The sequence below is a fragment of the Mus pahari genome, unplaced genomic scaffold (assembly GCF_900095145.1).
Source record: "Mus pahari unplaced genomic scaffold, PAHARI_EIJ_v1.1 scaffold_11255_1, whole genome shotgun sequence".
NCBI lineage: Eukaryota > Metazoa > Chordata > Mammalia > Rodentia > Muridae > Mus > Mus pahari.
The window spans coordinates 19,535-26,774 of record NW_018393486.1 but is presented as its reverse complement, the minus strand read 5'-3'; the positions used below and the strand labels follow the sequence as shown (position 1 = coordinate 26,774).

Below are 7,240 nucleotides of genomic sequence, written 5' to 3'. Positions count from 1 at the left end.
GTGTCTGGATGTCTGGAGCCAGAAATGGGGTCTGTCCCAGAACCTGTGTCTCTTATGCAGTCTGCCCTCTCACAGGTGCTGACCAGCGCCTGGGTGACCCGGAGCAAAGATGGCTCCTTTACCAGCTCAGGCAGTGAGAGCACTCCCAGGCAGAGACCTCTCCTCTCCCATCTGAATAGTCTTAACCCCTAAGGAAATACAAGCATTCATCAAAAGTCTCCCAACAAAACAAGCCCAGGGCCAGATTGATTTAGTGCAGAATTCTACCAGACTTTCAAAGAAGAATTAATGCCAATACTCCTCAAACTATTACACAAAATAGAAACAGAATGAACTTTGTGAAACTCATTCTTTGGTGCTACAGTCATTCTGATACCTAACCCACACAAAGATGAAACAAAGAGTGTTATAGTATGTGGAAGTGGTGTCTCCTTTGAGGACCATGGAGTTGTCTGGTCTATTCGAAACTAAGGTAAACCTGAACTGATTAAAGGAACCTGAGCCTCTGATCAGGAAAGGCTCTGATATCCTTGTTTCTGCTGTCACAGGCCTGTCACTATTGGATTGGAGCAGCTGTTGTGCAGAATTCTTCACCAGTGATCCTAAGAACCTTTGGGCAGTCCACTAGGGACTGTGGGGGTGTCCGTTGAATCTGTGCCCTAGATGACCTGGTGCTGGAGCAGACCAGAAGGGGCTTGTGCCCCTGGTCAGGCTGGTTCTCTGCTGCCCTAGTGCTGTCTCAGATCCCATGTGCAATTGGTTTGGAGCAGATGTAGTCCTCTAGGGACCATGGGGGTGTCCGCCAACTCTGTGCCCTAGGTGACAGGTGCTGGCTCAGACCAGAAGGGATTTTCCCCCTGGTCAAGCTGGTTCTCTGCTTCCCTAGTGTTGTCTCAGGACCAGTGCTCAATTGGATTGGAGCAGAAGTTGTGTTCCACTCACCAGTGATCCTAAGATTGTGTGGTCAGTCCTCTAGGGACTGTGGGTTGTCTGCCCACTCTGCGCCCTAGGTGACCAGGTGCTGGTGCAGACCAGAAGGGATTTATGCCCCTGGTCAGGCTGGTTCTCTGCTGCCCTAGTGCTATCTCAAGTCAGCATCTGCTTCTTTAATTAAAGTAGTGAAAACACCCCATTTCCCTCCTAGATCTTGTTAGCCTAATAACATTTTGATAGTGAGAAAACGAAACCAGAGAACATGGTAATGGGTATAGTCTTCATCCTGCAGACTACTGTAGGAATCCTGGTTAATTCCTCAATTCTGCTTCATTATTTAATCCCAGGATTTACTGGGAAAGGTTTGAAGCTCAAAACCCTAATTGTAAAGCACTTGACTCTGGCCAACTTGGTGCCTATTATCTCTAGAGGAATTCCACAGATAATGGCAGAATTTGGGATGAAATATTTTCTGGATGACATTGGATGTAAACTTGTACTTTACCTTTATAGAGTATCCTGGGGGGGGGGGGTTCACTGTATACAACATGCCTTTTGAGTTGTTTCCAAGCAACCATAATCAGCTCAAACACCACCAATTGGATGAAGTTTAAACACAAAGCCATCAAGTACATGGGTCCTTTCTGCTCACTCAGTTGGCCTATGCATCTGCTTCTGAATGCCATGATACTTGTGACAGTGACAAGCTCTAGCAACAGAAAGAATGCCACTAAGAAACTGAACTATGGGTACTGCTCAGCATCTGTTTTTGGCACTATTGCAATTCCATTGCATATGCTCTTGCTCAGCTTCACTGATATTCTGTGTTTGATTCTCATGTCCTGGGACAGTGTCTTCATGCTGAGCATCCTCTACAGGCACAAGAGGCAGGTCCAGTACATCCATGGTGCCCAACATTCCCTGAAAGTCTCTTTTGAGGCCAGGGTCACCCAACCATCCTGATCCTTGCATGCACTTTTGTTACCTTCTATTCTATCTCTTCCATCATGGTTCTATATTCAGTCTTATTTGGTAATCCAGGATTGTGGGTTATCAACATTATCTCAGTTTTAGAAACCTGTTACCCTATATTTTGCTCTTTTGTGCTCATTAGTAATAACAGCTCTGCCCCTAGGCTCTATCTTCCCTGTTGGTGGAAATGATAGTAGACTATGAACTTGTCTTATGTTCTGAGTGTTCTCAGATCCATTCTTATGTTCCTCTAACCACCATTTAAGTTAAGGACAGTGTCAGTAACTCTCCATTTTTGTGTGTCAACTTGACACAAGATAGAGTCATCAAAGTATAAGGAGACTCATTTGAGAAAATGCTTCCATGAGATCCAGCTACAATGCATTTTCTCAATTAGTGAACAATTGAGGATGGCCCAGCCTATTGTGGGTGGTGACCTCCCTGGGCTTATGGTCCTGAGTTCTACAAGAAGGAATGTCAAAAGAAGCCAAGAGAAGCAAGTGAATAACCAACACCCTTCCATGGCTTTTGCATCAGCTCCTGCTTCCAGGTTCCTGCCCTGCTTGAATTCCTGTCCTGACTTCCTTTGGTGATGAACGACAATGTGAAAGTGTAAGTAGAATAAACCCTTTCCTTCCCAATTTGCTTTGTAGTCCTGGTGTTTTGTTGAATGTAACTAAGACAGAGTCTGTCAGGTAACTCAGATATTTCATTAGCAAATTAAAAAGCCATGACCCTCTCAGGCTCATGGAAGCTGCTGAACTCATTCAGAATGTTGCTACTGCAGAAGATATCACACACTGAGTCATACCTCACACCTCAGCTGTCTACCCAGCAGTTGTGACACAGAATCCACTCCATGCACAGGCTTTTCCCTTGTCCTACTGTTCCAGATAAATGAGGAAAATAAAGGAAAACAAAACTGCAAAACACTTAGGAATTCAAGCAATTTCAGAACCACTTTGTATGACTGATTCTTAGTCCTCTCAAAATGATCCTTAAGCCATCTTTTCATAGTATTTTTATTCCAGAACTGCGTACATAACATGGACATTGTTAGCCAGTGTATAGACTTGTATATTTTATTTCTGCTTTTGTAGATTTTGTTTTGTGTGACTCTTCCTTTTCCTTTTTCTTTATTAGTTTGTTGGTTTTAAAGAGAGATATATAGGGAAGAAGAAGAAATTATGAGAGTAGGCATGTGGGTGAGGATCTAGGAGGAATTGGTGGAGGGAAAATCATGCTCAAAGTATATTGTATAAGAAAAGGGTTTTTTTTTTTCAATTAAAAAATACATTTTATTAGGTCTATCATGCATAAACTCACAAGAGCTATAGTTACCTTCCCAGGAGCTGCCAGTTCTCAAGCCAGTCCCAGGAGCTATTCCTACAGGGATAGAAGGAGGGACTCCTGAGCCCCCCCCCATCCTTAGCAGAGGAGATATTTGCAATTTATGGCATTTTGAGGGTAAGAGAATTATTTTCTTTTAGGAATTTGACTCCTGGTAAGTTCCTATACTACAACAGATGACCTCATATCCATGTGTATATTGATAAGCTAATTGCACCCTAGGAGTCATTAGCAAAAAGAAAAATGAAGACACGAAGTCAGAAGTTAGGTGGGTGACAATTAGAGAACTGAAGGAGATAGTGATGGGATCAAAGTACACTGTATACATGTATGACATTTTCAAAAACCAAATAAAACTATTTCAAAAATAATGTTTGAAGCCAACTCCATCTGAAGGATGATTACTGTTTGTCTTTTCTCTTTACGTATGGGACAAAGAAAGTGTTACAAGTATTTTTAAACACACACAAAGTGCCTATGGGTGCAGCTATTTAAGGAAGCAAAAGAGTTCAATTCCTCTGGAGCTAAAGTTACAGGCAGTATGAGAATCCTGACATATGTGACATGGAGCAAAATTGGGCTATATTAATTTACTGACAGTGAAAAGAAACTGCACATCACCAAAGAGTTAAAGCTGAAGTATTATGAGAAAAATAATGTGTACTATATAAATCTTAAGGAAACTTAATGGAACAAAAATTCTCAGTGATATTTCCAGAAGAAGGGGGAAGAGGGAGTAGAGAAAGACTAGAAATCTTGATTTTTTTTTCCAGTCATAAATATTTAGTTTGTAAAGAGAACAAGACAATGTAATCTTCTGTGTATTGAGACTATTGGGGAAGATACATTTTGGCATAAGAGCTCAGAGCTTACACTGTGAGCCTGGACCTACTGATAATGTGCTGACTGTCTATGTATCACCAGGCAGCTTCTTTTACATATATTGATGTAAGATTTGGCTACCTGATTAGGTGTGTCACCCATGTGAAAAGTGAGGTTAGAACATCAAAGACATCATCTATCAAGATCAAATAGGCTTCATCCCAGAGAATGCAGGGTTAGTTCAATGTACAAAAATCCATCAGTGTAATTCACCATATAAACAAACTGAAAGAAAAAAAATCACATGATTATGTAAATATCTGCTGGAATAGTCTTTACTAAAATCCAACACCTCTTCATGTTAAATGTATTAGAGAAATCAGGGATACAGGAGACATACCTAAACATAAAGCAATATACAGCAAGCCAACAGCCATCATCAAACTAAATGGAGAGAAACTGAAAACAATTCCACTAAATCCTGGTACAAGACAAGGCTGACTACTTTCTCCCTATCTACTCAATATAGTACTTGAAGTTCTAGTCATAGCAATAAGATAACTAAAGGAAATCAAGAGGATACAAATTGGAAAGGAAGAACTCAAAGTATTGCTATTTGCAGATGATTTGATACTGTACATAAGCAACCCCCAGAATTCTTCCATACAACTCCTACAGCTGATAAGCACCTTCAGCAAAGTAGCTGGATACAAATTTAACTCAAAGAAATCAGTAGCCCTTCTTTATACAAATGATAAATGGGCTGAGAAAGAAATTAGGGAAGTAACACCCTTTATAATAGCCACAAATACTATGAAATATCTTGGTGTAACTCTAACCAAGCCAGAGAAAGACTTGTATGAGAAGAACTTCATGTTCCTGAAAAGGAAATTGAAGAAGATATTAAAAGATGGAAAGATCTCCCATGCTCATGGATAGGTAGGATTAATATAGTAAAATGGTCATCATGCCAAAAGCAATCTACAGATTCAATGCAATCCTCATTAAAATTCCAACAAAATTTTTACATGCTTTGAAGGAGCAATTCTCAACTTCATATGAAAAACCAAAAAACAGGATAGCCAAAACAATCCTAAACAATAAAAGAACTTTGAGAGGAACCATTATCCCTGACCTCAAGCTGTACTAAAGAGCAATAGTGATTAAAAAGTGTGTGGTATTGGTACAGAAAAAGACATGTTGATCAGTGGAATTGAATAGAATACCCAGAAATAAACCCACACATCTATAGATTCTTGGATTTTTAATAAAGAAGCCAAAACAATATAATGTAAAAAAGAAAACATTTTCAACAAATGGTGTTGGTTAGCTAATGAATGTCTACATGTATAAAACTAAAAATAGATCCATACTTATCACCCCGCACACAACTCAAGTCCAAGTGGATGAAGGATTTCAACATAAAACCAGATACACTAAAGCTCATAGAAGAGAAAGTGAGAAGTACCCTTGAACACATTGGCACAGGTTACAATTCTCCAAATAGAACAAAAATGGCTCAAGCTCTAAGATCAACAATTGAAATTGACTTCATGAAACTACAAAGCTTTTGTAATGCAAAGGACATTGTCTGTATGACAACCCGAAAGTCTACAGATTGGGAGAGGGTCATCACCAACGCTACATCTGTCAGAGGGCTAATATTCAAATTTTACAGGAACTCAAAAAGATACCCACAATGCAAGTAACCCAATTAAAGGTTGGAGTATAGAACTAAAGAGAATTCTCAACAGAGGAATTTCCAATGGCCAAGAAGCACTTAAAGAAAAGTTCAAAGCTCCCATCAGGAAAAGGCAAATTAAAACAAAGCTGGAGAGAGGGCTCTGACCCCAGGACTCAGGTGAGAGTGCCATTTTGTATCCCCCGGTCTCTCAGAGACCAGTCCGCACAGGAGAGCACACAGGCCACAGAAGCAACGGAGCTTCTTGGACAGGGTCCCTTCAGGCCTTCATTTTCAGCCTGGAGGCAGAGCTGAGCTCCAGACCTCTGGGCACCTTACCTGCAAGAGGAGAGATTGCCCTCAGGGGATGCTCTGACCACTGGGATTCAGGAGAGAGTTGGACTCCCAGGAGTGCTGACAGAGGATAACACAATCACTCAGGAGGAACAAGCTCCAGCCAGAGACAGCTAGAACATCTAACACCAGAGATTACCAGATGGTGAAAGGCAAACATAAGAATCTTACTAACAGAAAACAAGACCACTCACCATCATCAGAAACCGAAACTTCCACCACAGCGAGTCTGCGATACCCCAACACACCCAAAAAGAAAGATTCAGATTTAAAATCATATCTCATGATGCTGGTAGAGGATTTTAAGAAGGGCATTAAAAACTCACTTAAATAAATACAGGAAAACACTGCTAAACAGGAAGAAGTCCTTAAAAAGAAAACACAAAAACCCCTTTAAGAATTGCAGGAAAACAGTGCTAAACAGGTAGATGTCCTTAAAGAGGAAAGAGGAAAAAAAAAAAAAAAAACCCTTAAAGAATTACATGAAAACACAACCAAATAGGTGATGGAATTGAACAAAACCATCCAAGATCTAGAAATGGAAGAAAAATAAAGAAAGAAAACCCAAAGGGAGACAACACTGGAGCTAGAAAACTAAGAAAAGGAATCAGGAACTGTACATGCCAGCATCCGCAACAGAATACAAGAGATGGAAGAGAGAATCTCAGCTGCAGAAGATTCCATAGAAAACATGGACACAACGATCATAGAAAATGCAAAATCCAAAAAGATTTCAACTCAAAACATCCAGGAAATTCAGGACACAATGAGAAGACCAACCCAAGGATAATAGGTATAGATGAGAATGAAGATTTTCAACTTAATGGACCAGTAAACATCCTCAACAAAATTATAGAAGAAAACTTCCTGAACCTAAGAAAGAGATGCCCATGAACATGCAAGAAGCCTACAGAATTCCAAATAGAATGAACCAGAAAAGAAATTCCTCCAGACACATAATAATAAGAACAACAAATGCATTAAATAAATATCTCAATGTCAATGGACTCAATTGCCCAATAAAAAGACATAGAAAAAACAGACTGGCTACATAAACAGGACCCAACATATTACTGCATACAGGAAACCCACCTCAGGAACAAAGACACTACCTCAGAGTAAAAGGCT

The 7,240-nt window shown here is 40.2% G+C and overlaps 1 pseudogene; it reads left to right on the top strand.

Moving 5' to 3' along the window:
* The first annotated feature begins 1,173 nt into the window (after window positions 1-1,173).
* LOC110315556 lies at window positions 1,174-2,096 on the top strand (annotated as a pseudogene).
* Window positions 2,097-7,240: the final 5,144 nt, after the last annotated feature.